The 18,283-nt window shown below is 43.5% G+C and overlaps 1 pseudogene; it reads right to left on the minus strand.

Annotated features, from left to right (window-relative positions):
• Positions 1-7,947: 7,947 nt before the first annotated feature.
• LOC148342403 (uncharacterized) lies at positions 7,948-18,283 on the minus strand (annotated as a pseudogene).

The following is an 18,283-nucleotide window of genomic DNA, read 5'->3' on the forward strand; positions in this document are numbered from 1 at the left end:
TGCCTCCGGAGTCCACAGGCCAGAAATGTATTCTTTATTCATCTTTTTTTTTTTTCCATTATTTTTTCGTTTTATTTTTATTTTATCTTGTAAGTCGACTATTTTTGTGTATTAAGCTGACCAGCAAATTCATATTTTGTTATCCATGAGTTTAAGTGTTTTACTTTTTCTGGCTTTCTATAAATTTCCAGTCCTTCCATGTCAATTATTGCTTCGGATCCTTTTTGTAAACTTTTTTACTGTTTGATTTCCCCATGTTGGAAGTCAGTGGTTCACCTAGGGTGACTCAACTGTCCTCCAGTCCCAGAACAGGCCGACGATTACTCTGTCTTAGGTAATTCCCGAGCTTCTACCACAAGTGGCGGGAATTCTTGCCTTTGCTTCCCAGACAGTTGTCAGTTAATTTTCCTGTTCCAAAATGAGGTTGCAAGCCTCCATGCACACTTTTTCATTCACACAACGGTACTTTTCTACTTTTTTTTTTTTTTTTTTTTTTTTTTACACGCGCGTAGGATACGCCCTGTTATCCTCTATCAGTTTTATAGACTATCTCTGTCTCTTCACGTAACATTGACTCGTATTCTTACGGTTTTACACAGTTTCAAAGACCCGTTCCTGGCTAGCTGGCATTTGCGGGCATTCAGGCGCAGCCCCGCCGCGCCAATCCGGGAGAAGACCTCCCCCAGTGCAACGAGGTGTTCCTCGAACAACTTACTGTAAAGGAGAACATCGTCCAAATAGACCATGCAGACATGTCATGGGAGCCCTTTCAGCACCATCTTCATGATTCTCTGGAAAGTCACCGGCACATTGGTAAGGCCCATGGGCATGGATTTGAACTGGTAGAGGCCCTGGCCCGTGGAGAATGCTGTTTTCTCACGGTCCTCTGGTGAGACCTCCACCGGCCAGTAGCCGTCCGAAAAATCAAGAGTGCTAAACCAGGTGGCCCCTGTGAGGGCGTCCGGCGTGTCGTCCACCCGTGGCAGCGAGTGCGAGTCTTTTATGGTCACAGAGTTGAGAGCCCTGTAGTCCACGCAGAACCTCCAGGTGTTATCTTTTTTCCTGACGTGCACCACAGGACCATGGGCTACAGCTCTCCTAAATGATGCCGTCGTCCAACAGGCACTGTACCTGTCTCTCCATCTCCTTCCGTTTCCCTGGAGATGTACGGTAGGCCCGCTTCTTTATCGGAGTATGCTCGCCCGTGTGAATGCGATGTTCGATTAGGTTGCCGGACCAAGTTCCCCTCTCGGCCGGACCGGAACAGCCCCTTGTGTTTCTCAAGTAAATCGCCGCTTTTGCTCAGCAGACAACATACTGTTCGAAACATCCGGTAGTGTAGAAGCTACCTGTGTGGCCACCGAGCCTTCGGTTGGGGCGGATATATCACCTTCGTCCACATGATGGACTTCTCCCAGATGGTTTCCAGAGTGCAATTTCAGCTCCTTCCCGGTCAGGTTGAGCACCCTAGCCAACGTGCACCCATTCTCCACTGGCGCCACCGTTCGTGCAATGGCCAGTCCAAGGGTGTCCCGGAATTCCGACTCAACGCAACCTAGATAGGGTCCCATTGGAGGCATAGCCTTGGGAGGTAGGCCCACCTTAACAGGGACCAACATTTCACTGCAGGGTGGAACAGTTGTATCAAAAGACACAGAAATATTACAACATTCAGGTATGAAATCAGTGGCGCGCATAAGAGGAATATCCAAATCACTGATATGGAGCAGACCACGACCAACGTCCATCACAGCACGAGTTTGTAACATGAAATCAAAACCCAACAAAACCTTCTGTGTGGACCACCGTACTACATCAACAATTGGCTGCCAGGCCCTGCCCCCATCTGCAAAGGAAGAGTCATTGTATGTAATGTGTCCAACAATTGACCCCCCACTGAACGTGCAACAGTGTATTGTTGACTCAAAACCTCATCACAAAGCACTGGTAGAGACATTCTGAACTCCTCTGAGATCAGCGAAATGTTAGAACCAGAGTCAATCAGAACCGTTATATCAATTTCCCCCACCAGTCCTTTCACATAGGCGGTTGGTTTAGACTCACCTCCGTCGCATGAGCCTTCCAGGGAGGCAGGAGCCCCTGCCCCCTCACAGTCCTTTTGACCCTGCGTCGGCGTAAATGACATCTGGGTCTCAATGACAGTTACTTGATGTTTCCCGACTCCTGGCTACGTGGGGATGGATACGGTGATCGGCGATGAGGTGATAGAAACCTCACACCGCGACTTGACTGTCAATCCTCTTCAGTGTAATGGCCCCGTGAGCCGCCGTCGTCCCGCTGGCGCGATGAGAAGTCTGTGTTGGCATCCCAGTCCCCTCGCTCTCTCGGCACCATCCTCTGGTGACGCCTCCTACCTGCAGCCCACGATGGGGAGAATGGCCCCTCACACACTCGTCTCTCCTGACGTTGCCGCTGGTCGACCTACAGCCGTACTCCCCGCATTCACAGCGGCATGTGCGTCGCTGACCTCCACGCAGCCCCGGGTCCTGTAGACGCTCTCGCTGTAAAGGGGAGCCACTTTGGCCATTCTCACTTCCCTGCTGGCGTGTTCTTAGCTCCCTCAGCTCCGTCTGTAGGTTGTCCATCTTCCTTGTGAGATTCTCCACCACATGGAGGAGACCCTCCGAGGCGCCAGCCATATCATCACCAGCTGGGACCTGTGACGTTCCGAGCTTAGCCACCAAGGTAGGATGCGGGAGGGAGTAGGCGGGTCCACCCAACGGGTTGGTCTTCAGTGCATACCCAGCACGCTCACAGCGGCTAGCCACAGTCATCGCCTCCTCGATGTCCATTGCCCCCTGCTCGTGACACTTGGCTTGGAGGGCAGGATCGAGGCCCGCCAGGAAACGCCAGAACTTCTCCCCCTCTATTGCAGGCTTGTCATAACTTGGAAACACCTCAGCCACAAGTCTGGATACGTCAGCAGAATACACCTCCAAACTTCCGTCCACCTTGCACGGGCGTGCTGAGATGCACGTCTGAAAGTACAACAGGAATTGCTTCTGTCCAAATGCTTCGTGCAGCTTCTCTTTCTTCTGCTCATAATCACATTGTACATCCGCAGGGAAACTGTCCCACAGGGGGAAGGCTGCGCCATCCAGCTTGGTGGGGAGAATATTGAGAAGAGTCCGCTGTCTGCGCGCGCACCGCAGCTTCAAACTGCTTAATCCATGTAGCGAACGGCATCTGACCATCACCACTAAACGGTGGCGGCAGCTCCACTTTAATTTTCAAGTCACTCACAGAACGGTTACATACAGAAGGGTAATGGATAGCCTCGTCTTCCACTTTCGACGTATCCTCCATTTTCCCGCGGGAGAACATCTCCGTCGTAGCGCCCGAACAAGTTCAAATTGTTCCAAGAGATCCAGAATACAAAGCAAAAACACTCCAGTTACCGATGCCACCAATGTAAGATCCGAGTTTAGGACCTTTCTGAGATCTTGTCAACAATAATAGGAACTTAGGATCAACTTGGGAGCGTCACCCGTTTATTCAATCGGCAACAGTTCAACACTCTAACACACTTCTTTTTGTCGCACCGCTCTGATGTCATCACAAACCAGTCATAACAAACAGAGATTAGAGCACATGAACCACTCCTACGCCTATACTAGATTAAGCTTCCCACGGTACTCCCGCCACTAAACTAGCTATACTTTGCAGCTAACTCGCTACCGTTGCTTCACCGTGCTAACATGCACTTCGTTACTGTATTCAGAATCTATTCTCGTGACTCTGGGCCCTTAACCTGATACATTCCACGGTTATGTGACATCGTAGGATTATACCTGTTCTGCCTTTCAATTTGCGAAGTATATTCTGTCTCTTATTTTGGTGTCAGAAAAGTTCTTAATGCTTTTATTTTGACATCCGGTTTGACAAGAAACAGTTTGGCTGCCATTTTAGATTCCAGCTTGCAAGTTCCTTTCCGATCAAAAGTAGCGGAACTACTATCAGTTTGCCACCTGCTATAAGCTTCGTGTTGTTTGTGCCTTCGAAAGCATCGTCTGTAAGTTACGCATTTGCGATAGAAAGTTATTTAGCAGTGTTAGTTTTACACTGTGATACGTTTGGACTAATCGCAATGTTTATAGACTGTGATAAAACCACGTTTGGTGAGCTTTATGTTTCATGTTTGTATAGTATCTTCAAAAGGCTTGTGTCCTAACTAATTACCATATACAGTGTTTATAGAAAACGTGCTATAATTCATTTGCATTTTCATATGCACATACTTTAATTAAGCAGTCATTTATCGATGCATATTTGTCTGTTTTAGTTTCATTATGGTTCTTATTGGATATGACAGTGCTGCCCAATAAAGCACTTGGAGCTTGGACGCTATTTCCTGACTCCCGTCTTCGTTTTGAATGGAGTTTGGCTCGCTCTTGATTTGTGTACACTTATACATGCAAGAGTAACAGTACAAAACCTTAATGCCAAGTCACAGCAGAAGATTAATTCTGATATGCAGACAACTTTTCTCTTTAGGCTGGCGTAGTTTATTTCAGCAACACACACGAATTGCTCTTCACAAGATCCAAAAGCAGAGAGAGAGAAATAAGGCGTGAACTCCCGCCAAACATCGCATGTTAACATCATCTGTCAGCGACAGCACCCCTTGTGGCAAATAAGCACATTACAGTAACAAGCAGTCATACAATAACACTCAACAGCTTTGCTGTGCTTCACTAAAAGCCACGCAGGAGAAGAAAACTTTGGCTTTCTTTCTGGGCTTTCTCACTGAAAGGTTCGAGGGACTGCTCCACGTGAGTGACAAAGACAATCTTGGCTGGTTGATTCATTTGTACAGTCATAAGGCTTGTCTGGTTGTTTTGCAGAAACTTCTATGACAGTTCCTAAATATGAACTTGACAAACGTATTCAACTTTACTCTAGTTGCCGATTTTGTTAAAACATCTGCCACCATGTTGTCGGTTGGACAGTATTTCATACCAATTATCCTGGACAGCAGGGGTGGGCAAACTACGGCCCGGGGGCCACATGTGGCCCGTTAAATGTTTTAATCCGGTCCGCCGAACTATAAATGAATAAACCTTGTTCATGTTTTATTTTCTTAATATTGTGGTTTTTCAAAGACATATATATTGTTTTAATGGTTTTTTTTTCATTTAAAATTAAATGTATTTTTTTTTCTCAGATGAGGTGAGGTTACCAAAACACTTCATACATCTGCTCCTGGTCCGGCCCGCCTGTCAAATTTTAGAACCCATTGTGGCCCGCCAATCAAAAAGTTTTCCCACCCCTGATGTAAAGGATCACGGGAGCCTATCCCAGCTGCCTATGGGCGAAGGGCACACTTTACTCTGAACTGGTCGCCAGCCAGGCACAAGGTAGATAGAGACACTGTCATTGTGTGAGAACCGAAACCATGCTGTCCGCACGCAAGTCAGGCGAATGTACCACTACACCGGGCATCACCAAATGGCGGACTGCGGTCCGGATCCGGTCCGGATCCGGATCCGGACCGCGCGATGGTTCGGACCGGACCCATGACTGATCTACGATGAATTTTTTTCAGGGCGCATTCGCAAAGGTTGGCGCTGCAACTCTAGTTAATACGGAAAAGGCGTCACTGATTTGAGCCAATCAAATCTTTTGTTTACGATCCACTGCCAATTGCACAGCAGACCGGAAGAAAGTGCTGCTGACAGTATGCCTTGCTAAACAGTTAGCAAGGACGATGCGTGTTGTTTTCAACAAATGGACGGAGAAATTTAGTTTCGTTCTGGCTGCAGCCGATTCAAAACCAGTGTGCACCATATGCTCCGAAACCGTTGCTATATTGCGAAGCGCCACTACGAAACAAAGCCCTTTTATGCAAAGTTATCCGCTGAAGTTTGAGGTGAGCACACGCAGAAACATCGAACTTCGAGTGCAATATAACAGATTTTTACATTTTCGTTTACAGCCCAGCGGCATGCAAACGAATGTTCACTAAAAGTATCATGGATTTTGGGGAAACCTAAAAAAAAACATTAATTGATAGGGAAGTTGTGAAGGAGTGCTTAAATGCGGTTGCACAAACATTATTTAAAGGAAAAGACAAAGCCCAGATGTGTGAAATAATCTACCAAATCCCAATGGCCCTGACTCCGTTCCAACTCAGATTTTAAATGACAGGCAGGGCAGTCACAAACTAATTTTTCTCATTAAGAGATGTTCAAAAAATATTCAAAAGAAAAGGTGGTGTCAAAGCTCATTTTGAATTAGTTTTTCATGAGGACAGCCATTTTTATTGATTGTGTACTGAACATGTTGACCTGTTTTACTTGGATAATTAGGCTTTCCGTTTTTTTCTAGGCTGATCACTCTTTGATTTGAGAGGAAAAAAAGGTAAAAGATGTTAACTCAATGCTAAGCACTTTATATATTTCTGCAGGAGATATTTGATATTTTTTTTCTGGAAGTGGCAAACTTAACTTCCTGGAGCCACATTTTCTTGAATGTGAAATGCACGCCTTATATTTGTTTGACTGGAAAAGGTGTTTAATGTGAACATTGCTAAATATTTAGTATATAAGTGCGCTCTGTTGAAAATGACTAAATATTGAAACTAAAAATGTAAACATAGGCTAGACATTAAGGGAAGTTGGACTTTGGTTCGGACCTTTTAATTGGAAGAAATTTTAGTCGTGGACCTCTGTAACTTTTAATTGAATACTTCTGCACTACACCATCAGTGACTATCCCAAATCTATTTTCCCATTATTAACAGTTGACGTGATAAAGTGATAATTTATGTCAACAAGTTTGCACCTTTGCCTTTTTACAGGCTTTTTCGCCAGCGCTATGGTGCCTTGCTTTATTTTTTGCATGAGATATTTTTTTTCGCCCACGGGGATATTTCACATAGATTGAAGTCAAGTCAAGTCAATTTTATTTGTATAGCCCTTAATCACAGACAGTCTCAAAGGGCTTTACATAAACATAATTAAGATTGTTTAAGAATATGCAAAAAAGAAATATCCCAGATCAAAATTTCACGTTGTGGTTTGACAAGTGTTGATAAATTATCTTTTCCATGAGGTATTTGTTTGTTGTTTATTCATTTAATTGTATACCCACTTCAATATTTAAGTATTTTTTCTTTCAGTTTTTTTTACCTCTTTCAGTATTTAATTCGATTTTCATGTAATTATTTAAGCTTGCTTATGTATTACTATAATATGTATTCAAAGATTTTAATATATTAATATATTTAAATACTTTTTATTTCAATCTTGAATATTTGTCTTCATATTTGTTCATTTAAATGTGTGGAATTATTTTATTTATTTTTTGAATTAATTAATACATAAAATTTGATTCATTATTTTTTATCTTTCAAAATTTGAAGCCTTTAATTTGTCCATGATTTAGTAAATAATTCTATATTTTTAATTTAATTAACTCTGTATGGTTGCGAATTTTAAATTGCAAATGTTCACTATTTTATTGTTTAAATGTTAGAGTGTTAAAAAATTATTTCAGTGTTTATTTAATGACTTAAATATTTCATTATTCATTTCAGTATTCATTAAACTATGGTAATTCACTTTTCCAATTCAGACAGCAGCAGCAACGAACTGCGTGATGGGGATCATCTCCTCCGTGGTGACAAATAAACGCTGACTCCAGTCACCATCAAGTTGCCAACTCCTGACATACCAAAACCTTTGAGAGAAACTGAGACTATTTGCGTTTCTCTCTCTTGTTCTTTTTAGAGTTCAACTTCTAGTTCAGTTTTTCACCTTTTCACACAGCGTAATGAAGGCCAGTTGAGCAAGTGGAACAAGTGTTTTTATTGATGATTGTGGAAGGCAACGATTTCATAAGCACAGTTTCTTCTCACACCTTTTCCATTAGGTACGATTAAAAATACAACTGAAAAGCATAACGTTAACAAATGTTGTTCCAGGCAAAGGCAATTAATTTTATTTACATCTTGATGTAAAATCACAAAAAAAATCATCATCACTCAGACACGTTGCTTCTTCTGACACTGATTACATTGGCTTAATGTAAATAAAAGAGTTTTGCAAAATTCAATTTATCATATTTCATTCAAAATCACATTTACACATTTCTCTAATCTCGTTGCACACTTGAGTACAATGACAATAAAGGGATTTCTAATTCTAATTCTACATCTGACCACAAAGAGTCAGTTCCTTCAGTTTTTTTTAAGCTTCAAGGATCACTGCTATTGTCACCAGCACAATTGTGTATTTCAGCACTCTGTATAGTGGAGAATTTCTTAGCACAAACACTGCAACTGAATGGCTTGTCTCCACTGTGTGTTCTTGTGTGGCTTCGGAAATGTGACTTTTCAGAGAAGCATTTTCCACAAACTGAGCAGGAAAAAGTTTTTTCTCCACTGTGTGTTCTTGTGTGTTTTGTGAAATAAGACTTTTGAGAGAAACTCTTGCCACAAACTGGGCATGAAAAAGGTTTTTCTCCACTGTGTGTTCTTCTATGTTTTGTTAAAGTTGACTTATGAGAGAAGCTTTTGCCACAAACGGAGCAGGAAAAAGGTTTTTCTCCAGTGTGTGTTCTTGTGTGTTTCATGAAACTTGACTTTAGAGAGAAACTCTTGCCACAAACTGAGCAGGCAAAAGGTTTTTCTCCACTGTGTGTTCTTGTGTGACTTGTTAAAGTTGACTTATGAGAGAAGCTTTTGCCACAAACGGAGCAGGAAAAAGGTTTTTCTCCACTGTGTGTTCTTATATGTTCTGTGAACGGTGCATTTAGCGAGAAGAATTTTCCACAAACGGAGCAGGAAAAAGGTTTTTCTCCACTGTGTATTCTTGTGTGGATTGTTAAATTTGGCTTTCGAGAGAAACATTTATACCGCAAACCGAGCAGGAAAAAGGTTTTTCTCCACTGTGTGTTCTTGTGTGAGTTGTTAAATGTGACTTTTGAGAGTAGCTTTTGCTACAAAATGAGCAGGAAAAAGGTTTTTCTCCACTGTGCTTTCTTGTGTGGCTTGCTAAATTAGTCTTTTGAGAAAAACTTTTGCCACAAACCGAGCAGGAAAAAGGTTTTTCTCCACTGTGTGTTCTTGTGTGCCCTGTTAAATGTGACTTTTGAGAGAAACTCTTGCCACAAACTGAGCAGGAAAAGCGGTTTTCTCCACTATGTGTTCTTCTATGTTTTGTTAAAGTTGACTTATCAGAGAAGCTTTTGCCAGAAATTGAGCAAGCAAAAGTTTTTTCTCCACTGTGTGTTCTTGTGTGTCGTTTTAAAGACAACTTTGAAGTTAATGATTTCCCACACTGAGAACATACCCAACTGTCAGTGTGACATTCCCTTTCACCTTTGGCTTGCCCATCATCATCGTCAGGAGGAGAGCGTGATAATGTGTCCTCATTATGTGCTTGTGATGGCCCCCAGTGGTCTTCATCACCTTCTGTTGTCACGTGATGACTTGAACTGCTGCTTGCAGGCTCCGCCCCTCTGTTGTCCTCACTCTCATCCTTGTTTTCATCTTCAGTCTTTATAGGGACAACATTCACTGGTGACTTGTTGATCTCCTCCTCCTCCTCCTCCTTTTTGATGTGAGTCAAGTCTGGCTCCTCTTTCACAGAACGGAGATCGTTTTCACTGACGTCTGGAGGACACAAAAAGACAAGCACACATTTGGTTTGGTCAAGTCAAAGCTCATGCGGCGACTTTCTTATATTGTTTCTACCGTGCTACCTTGACTTGTGCCTGCCGCACACTGAGCAATGCGTGCGACCCCGATTTGGACCGGACCATGGGGGGTATTTCACAAAATTACGTCCTACGTTGTAAACCTCCCTTTCCTAGCAGCACAACAGTGATAAACGAGCATTTAAAAAGGAAGCATGTTGCGGCTGATGCCCGATTTAATTCCTGACATAGTCACAGACGTTTCTGGAAGCGAGCTGAAGTTAGCACACACAGGCTATTGTGTGCGTCTGATGGAACACCTGTTGTGGGACCCTAACATATTGATGCAGACCACTGGGGGCCATCGCAACATAGAATAGGAATCCTTCAAGTAAAATATGTTTACAAGTTTTTCATTTTGCATTAAGAGATAGAACTAAATGTTCCTGGACTTGTTGGTGGAAAAGGGGGTTGTGACGTTCTCCCTTTTTAAGCCCATTGTAAGCCAAAGAGGCAGATGTATTCCTTGCAGCATGCGCTTGTTCACTGATGAGATCCGTGCACCCTTGGATGGATGCATTAAATGTATTTTAAATGTTTGGATGAGGTGAAACTATGCACATGTGCACAAAACAGTGCAGGGCCAACCCAAGGTTCTTTGACTCTCACCCGACCAAGACAGTACAAAGTTCATCAATAAATAAGACCGATACGTACTTGATTTTTGGAAAAACTTAATAATTTGTGTTTTATCCACTAAAATTGATCAACCGCCATTGATGTTAATGCCGCAGTGTGCACGGTTTTTAGAGTCAGGTTGAATCATTCCATCAGAAATTGCTTAAACAATATATGTCAGATATGTTTTTGTAAAAAACTAGACAAGCCTGCACAAATGAATCACCCAGCCAAGATTGTCTTGGTCACTTGTGAGGAGCGGTCCGCCAAACCTCTCAGTGAGATGGCCCAGAGAAAAGCTTTCCCACTCCTGTGCGGTGTTTATTTGAAGCACAGCAAAGTGTGACTCACTAAATATGTGGACACAGTTTGGTTCATTGGGGGCCTGTAACAGATTTTTGGGGGCTCGTCCGGGATCTGCATCGCTTGATGAACAACTGTATGCTGATCCAGTGATTATTGGACCCGAGGACTTAGACCGTGACAGCGTGTTGTTGGAGTGGAGAGGTTTCCAGTGAACGACTCAAGAGAGAGCAGGACTGTTTGCCCAGGCCGACCACAACACACACACGATGTCTGACGACGCCAGGAAGGGACTAAGCTGGTCCATAAGGAAGAAACTGCACTTTTTAACAGCTGAAGAAGCCTATGGGATCACCCTCAAGCTCGAGTTGATGGAAGGACTTGACTTAACCAAACTGAGCAGAGGCGACGAGGAGGCTTGTGTTGAGTATATTTCTGATTATATGTATAATTTAAAACACGCAGGACTGGAAGATGATGGTATGTCAGGCTTGTTGGGCCTACAAGCTATTGTTGATATGACCTTTGAAAACCGGGGTAGGGGTGTATTGTGGACACAAAATGATCCAGAAACTGGAACCGATATTTCAGTTAAGTCACCACGCGTCAGGTGATGCTGCAAAAATTTGTCGAAGACATGAATCATTAGATGCTGCTATTGAGACGGCGGTTCATGATACTGATAATGAAATGCGTCAACTCCTCAGGAGCTTAGAAGAGGTGCAGAACACATTTAGACAGAGCGCTTCTACATCTAGTCTAGGTTACGGCCTATCCAGAGCCAGCCTGATAGGCCCCACCCAACTCTTACCATCACAACTCCACAACCAATTTCCAACTCACCTTTCACGTCTACAGGAGCTCTCTTACCAGAAGGTATGATTTCCCTCAGAGATCTTTCTTTGCTACAGAGAAAAGATTTTAAGATACATGGAGGGCAAATAACTGCTACAACATTAGACATTAGCTATCACAGTTTATGTAAACAGATTGATGGGGGAACCCAAAGAACAGCACACTGACGAAGAGATCATTCGGGGAATACTTTGAGTAACAAAAAGTGAAAACTATAAAGACATGTTAACCAATAAGGAAGATCTTACTCTTATAGAGCTAAAAAGGTTCCTACAATCCCACCTTGGTGAGAAGGGCAGCACTGAGCTCTTCCAAGAATTGATGTGTGCTAGACAGTTGGAAAGTGAAGTTCCACAACAATTCCTATACCGTTTGATAGGGTTGGAACAAACAAAAATGTTTGTGTCAAAACAGCCAAATACACTTTTCAAATATGATGCGGCTACACTCCAGGGCGTGTTCTTGAACGCAATCTACCAGGTCATGGGGGAGAAACACGAAGATGTCAGGCGAGAGCTAAAACCATTGCTCGCTTACCCCACTGTCTCTGATGACGCGCTCTGAAGACAAGGGCTGAAGACCACGATGGAGGAAAGTGAAAGGAAACAGAGACTTGGACCCAATTTCAATCGCAAGGTCACCAAGCCCACAGCACGACTGCTGTCCCAGCTGAGGCACTCCACACTGTGGAAGAGACTAAAGTTAAAAGTAAGGCTAATGTTATACAAGAATTAAGTTTTCAAGTTGAGGCTTTGACGCAAGCCATGGAGACGCATAAACGAATGGTTACACCAGCTGAAGCACCAAAAGGGCCCTGTGAAACAACCTACCTATGGATGCCCATAATGCATTGCCAAGGCCCTTCCAGATTGTCATCACTGCTTCCCTTGCGGGCAGGAGGGTCATCGTGCCATAAGTTGTTTGAAAAGACAGAGCCAACACATGAAGAACAAGAGGCCATCGTAAGGGTTGGTAAGAGGGGAATCACCATTCATCCCGGCCAGGTATCTTATATTAGATGCCGGGTCCCAGAGTATATCAGTGATTCAAATTCTCCTTGTACTGTTTGACCCTGGTCTAGAAATTATACCGTTAACACAACTGAGCGTAGGAGCAGGGTTGATGAAAATTCACCAGACAGACAGACCCTTTGTGAAGGTGCCATTATCCAACCATACTATAAGTGCTGTGACTCTACCCGGCTCTACAGTTCTGGGCACTATTGAAATCATTGACAAATCGAGAGAAACAGACAGCCTAAGCAGTAAAGAGAAGCAAGTTCATGCTGAGACTGTGAACACTTTGTCGTCCTCACCCTCGAACAGTAGCCAACCATCTGCCACTCTGTGGCACCCTCCTGTGGATGTCAGTCACCTGAGTGATGAGCAACAGAGGAAAGTGAGACAGATGTTGTATGAGGAGTCGGGCGTCTTTGCTCGGAATGAAGATGACATAGGATGCATTCCGAATTTACAAATGACCATTGACCTAAAAGACAACATCCCAGTTCAGCGCGCCTACGCTAAACCCCTTTACAAAGAGGTGAAAGAATATATTCAAGACCTAATTGCAAAAGGGTGGATAGTCAAATCAAAGTCCCCATATGCAGCACCTGTATTCTGTGTCCGTAAAAAGGATGGATCCCTGAGATTATGCATAGATAGACTTTTAATCCAAAAGACAGTGCCAGATCGCCACCCATTACCTCGCATCCAAGACCTCTTAGACACCCTGAAAGGCCATAGTTGGTTCAGCATTCTGGATCAAGGCAAGGCATATCACCAGGGTTACATTGCTGAAGGTTCCAGGCATATGACAGCATTTATTACTCCTTGGGGCCTGTATGAGTGGGAAAGGATTCCTTTTGGACTCTCCAATGCCCCGGCTGCTTTCCGGAGCATCATGGAGGAGATGCTTGTCTCCCTGCGGGACAGCTGTTGCATACTTACCTGGATGATATTCTCTGTTATTCTGAATCCTTCACTGCTCATGTGGATGGAGTACGTCGCGTTCTAAGAGCCTTACAGTCCCACGGTGTCAAACTTCGACCAGCAAAACGCGAGCTGTTCCGGAAGGAAGTAAGGTATGTAGGGAGGTCTCGGCAGCTGGTGTAAGAATTGACCCAAGAAATATCGACGCAATTGTGTCACAAAAAAAAAAAAAAAAAAGCCCAGCACAGTAGGAGGAGTACGTAGATTACTAGGGTTCCTAAATTACTACAGAGCCTATATTCAGAACTTCTCCAGCGTTGCAAAACCCCTTTATGAACTGTTGAAAGTAAAGGGAATCAACAGTTGGACGGATGAAACCCAAAAGTGTAAAAAAAAAAAAAAAAAAGCCCAGTTGCCATGAAATACTCCAGTCCATTGGACGGATGAGCATCAAAGGACACTTGAGCATCTTCTTGATGCACTTTTTCACCCACCTGTATTGGTTTATCCAGACTTTGAACTACCCTTTGTGCTTCACACTGATGCCTCTGAGAATGGACTTGGTGCCGTGTTCTATCAGCAACAGCATGGAAACCTAAGGGTGATAGCTTGTGCATCAAGAACTCTGTCTCCCGCTGAGAAAAATTACAATTTACACTCTGGGAACCTTGAGTGCCTTGCTCTAAAGTGGGCAACGTGAGACATGTTTCGGGATTATTTGTTTTATGCACCACATTTCACGGTATATACTAACAATAATCCCCTCACATATATAAATGGAACAGCTGAATTGAATGGAGTGGGCCATAGGTGGGTGGGTGAGCTGGCAGACTTCCGATTTGAAGTAAAGTACAGGCCGGGAAAAGTGAATATCGATGCAGACGCCCTCTCTCGCATCCCGCTTAACATCGACTCCTATGTCAGGGAATGCACTGAGGAGCTCACGAGAGAAACCATCCAAGCTACATGGGAAGGCTCTGAGAGTGCAAGAAAGCAAGATGTTGCCTATGTTGCCGCACTAAATCTGACTTCAGGCTTAGAAGTCTATATGAAGGTGTCACCACTCACCATTAGTCACAGTGAACTAGTTGCATCGCAAAGAGCCGATCCTGCCATAGGTGAGTTGGTCCGATTGAAGGAAACATAGACAGAATTAACCGATCAGGACAGAAAGGGAGCTAGTGGCGCAGTGAGAAGGCAGATGCATGAGTGGGGAAAGCACCACATAAAAGATCAATTGTTGTACCGGTTCACTGGTCAGCCACAACAGCTCCTCTTACCATCACAATATCACTCTATCGTACTAAAACATCTCCATGATGACATGGGCCACGTTGGAGCAGAGAGGGTCATCCACCTTGCGCGAGACCGCTTCGATTGGCCATTCATGAAGAAGGAAATAGAGCTGTATGTGACCAGGAAGTGCCATTGAAGTGCCAACAGAAGAAACCTGTAACACACGTCAGAACACCAATGGGGAGCATTACCACCTAAGCACCACTAGAACTTGTTTCAATAGACTACATGCATTTGGAACCCAGCAAGGGTGGCTATGAATAAAAAGTAGTTGTGGTAGACCACTTTACCAGGTTTGCCCAAGTTTGTGCAACAAAAAATAAGTCTGGCAAATCAGCGGCTGAGAAAATATTTTATGACTTTATACCACTATTTGGTTACCCAGCCCGGTTGCATCACGACCAAGGCCGTGAATATGAAAAGGACCTGTTCAGGACCCTGGGACGTCTGGCTGGAGTTACTCACTCAAGGACAACCCCATATCACCCTCAGGACAACCCAGCTGAGAGGTTCAACAGAACTTTGCTGCAGATGTTGAGAACATTGGAGGAAAAAGACACGAGTAACTGGAAACAGCACTTAGCTCTGGTTGTGCATACAGACAACTGCACCAGACATGAGGCAACAGGCTTCTCTCCCCATTACCTCCTGTTTGGCCGGCACCCGCGTCTCCCAGTAGATGTGATTTTTGGCTTATCAACCAAAGACCAGATTGACACACCGCAGACATATGCGAATAAGTGGTCTCTGAGAATGAAGCAGGCCGATCAAATTTTATCAGAGAACAGTCAAAAGTCCAACGGAATTATCACCGCCACGTCAAAGGAGTTGTGCGCCAACCGGGCGACAGAGTCCTTGTTCGCAATATGAATGCGAGAGGTGGACCAGGGAAGTTGAGGTCCTATTGGGAACAACTTATCTATGTCGTGAAAGAACGAGTGGGTGACAGCCCGGTTTACAAAGTGTGTCCCGAGGCAGGGGGTGATAAGATACGGATACTTCATCGAAACCTCCTTCACATCGTTCATGACTTACCTGCAGATTTACCTGATCAGCTGAAGAGTCCATCACAACGAAGAAAAAAACAGCAGAACAATAACAAGAAACATGGAGAGATAGGTCACACATCACAGACGGTGACTCATAGAACTCTGATGATGAGACGCCTAGGTTACAATACTGGTTGAGAACTCCAAAACACACTGGACTGCAGTCACAGGCTATGAAATCTAACCATGAGCATCAGCAAAACCAGGACAATTTCCAAATGTTGCCAGAACCCCGAAGAAGTGAATTGCTATTAGGGCATCCTGAGTAGGATCACATCGTCACAACCGAGGGAGTGATTATGGGAGAACAATCAGACATCCAGGCCAAAGATTTTCAACAACATGGTGGATATGAGGCTGAACAACTCATCTCCGACTCTGTGGCATCGCAGGAGGAGCCTGTTAGGAGATCCACTCAGGAAAGGAGACGCCCCCCCCCCCCCCCCAACACACATTTTAACCTATGATTCACTTGGGCAGCCATCCTATCGACCACAGGAACTGATGGGTCCACTTGCACTTTATTCAGTTCAAGCTATGCCAGTGTGGGAACACAGCCCCTTCCCATGCCCTATTTCCCCCCTTACCAGACACTGCCTTTTACTACACTAGCGCCTTATGGGAACTGCTGCGAGAAAGTCTAGAATAAATATTTACACCTACGTCGAGGATACGGTATTTGGGAACATGCTTTTGTGGGAATTAAATGTTTTCCTGGTTAAGTACAAATATAAGTTTTAAATATCGGGAGCCATTTTCTCTTTGTCGGGGAGTGTGTGACCCACTAAATATGTGGTCAGAGTTTAGTTCATTTGGGATGTTTGATGTGGTGAAGGGAAATTCATTTTCCAGGTTGATTTGAAACGTGTGAGTGTTTCGACAGCAGAGGGCAGTAAAAGAACAGCACAGTAACAGCGATGTGATTGTATCTTCACAACTAAAGTGGATTTGTGTCGCGGTTCTGTGAGTTCGCGATTCTGACAAGATCCGTTGAAAAAGCAACAACTGATCTCCGTTCTCATTATTTTTCCTGCATTTGCAGGATTATTATCTGTCAACACGCCTGCCAACCTGGGGCCTGTGCAAACTCATAAAGAATGGAAAAACATGAACACTTTGACTTTATCACACCCGTCCACACGCTTCCTGTTGTTCAAACGGTTTCAGCTTACAAGACATGTTTGGGTCACACTTCTGTTAAATGCGAGCTAAACGGTTTCCTGTCGAACACGGTTCAAGACGTGCATCTGTTTTTGTGGCTTCCTGCTAAATGGCAGCATTGACACTTGTGTTTCCACTGAACGAACGTTTTCCGGTTTAAGAGGTCCTTGTTTTTGTGACCTTCTATTAAATGTATGTAAAATGTTAAATAATCAGTTCAAATTTTAAACTGTGAAAAAAAACATGGAGTTTACCCCCCACTTTTGGTTATTCTTTGGCATACATTTTCTGCACTGATTTCATTTGGCAGAAACAAATGTTCAGCAGACGTGCAAGTAAAACGCAATAATTAAAAATAAAGAAGAAAACTCCATAGACAAGGCGTACTTTTCTTGCTTTTATCAAGTTCTCTTGTCCTTACAAACAACAACTGTGAGGTATTTTATTTAGAAATATAGTAACTGCAACAAAGAAGAAATAAAAATAGAGTGCATTAATATACTGCACATGAGCAGTACATGAGCAGTTAGCCTAATGAAACAATACACTTCTATGCACCTGCGTTCAAAATAAAGTACACATTTGACCTAAAATACATTTTTATGAAATTGGAAACACAATAACGAAAGCCTTGCAAGACTCAAATGTTTTGGAGTACGTTTACCACGCCATGAGCTACTCTTTTGCAAATACGACGAAATCGTCTCTCTTTTTCTTCGGAGGTGAAATTCGTCACAGATCCACGATTGCAACAGATGCGCTAACATCAATGAATTCGAAAACGATCCACAAAAAAAAGAGGACTTCTTACTCTCACACTTTTATCAGTTGTTTTAACAGCTTGCACCAAGAGAATGAGAATAATATACTTGTTGATGAGGAAAGGTGAATAAATTCAAAATCTTTGACTTAGACAAACTTGTGAAATATTCAAGACATGAGAGAGGCAATTAACCTTGGGCGGATTTCCCCAAACAAATTAATATTGTGATGCATATTTCTAACGATAGAAAGTCGTTCTTTACAAAGCTGTTATAACTTGGGTAGGAGGGTTAATATCCAAAGTAAAGACTCGGGAGACAGGAAGCCATTTCAACTACGTCTGTATATTTTTGTTCCGCACTCAACAACAACTTACGTCATCAACAAGTTACCCAGGGGGCACCGCTGCATTCTCGACGAGCAACGACTACAATCAATACATAACAAAAGCAAATGAGAGAAAGAAGTGTACAAACCTGCTTTGTGTAGCACAACACGAGGCTGCTTGCAAACTTCACCCACCAGTTGAAGATGTTGCTCGTTCTCTTCTTTTATTCCACATAGTTCCTCTTTGTACTTGGGTGTCAT

The sequence above is a fragment of the Idiotropiscis lumnitzeri genome, chromosome 2, assembly GCF_059441095.1.
Source record: "Idiotropiscis lumnitzeri isolate Australia: NSW breed Sydney's pygmy pipehorse chromosome 2, RoL_Ilum_1.0, whole genome shotgun sequence".
NCBI lineage: Eukaryota > Metazoa > Chordata > Actinopteri > Syngnathiformes > Syngnathidae > Idiotropiscis > Idiotropiscis lumnitzeri.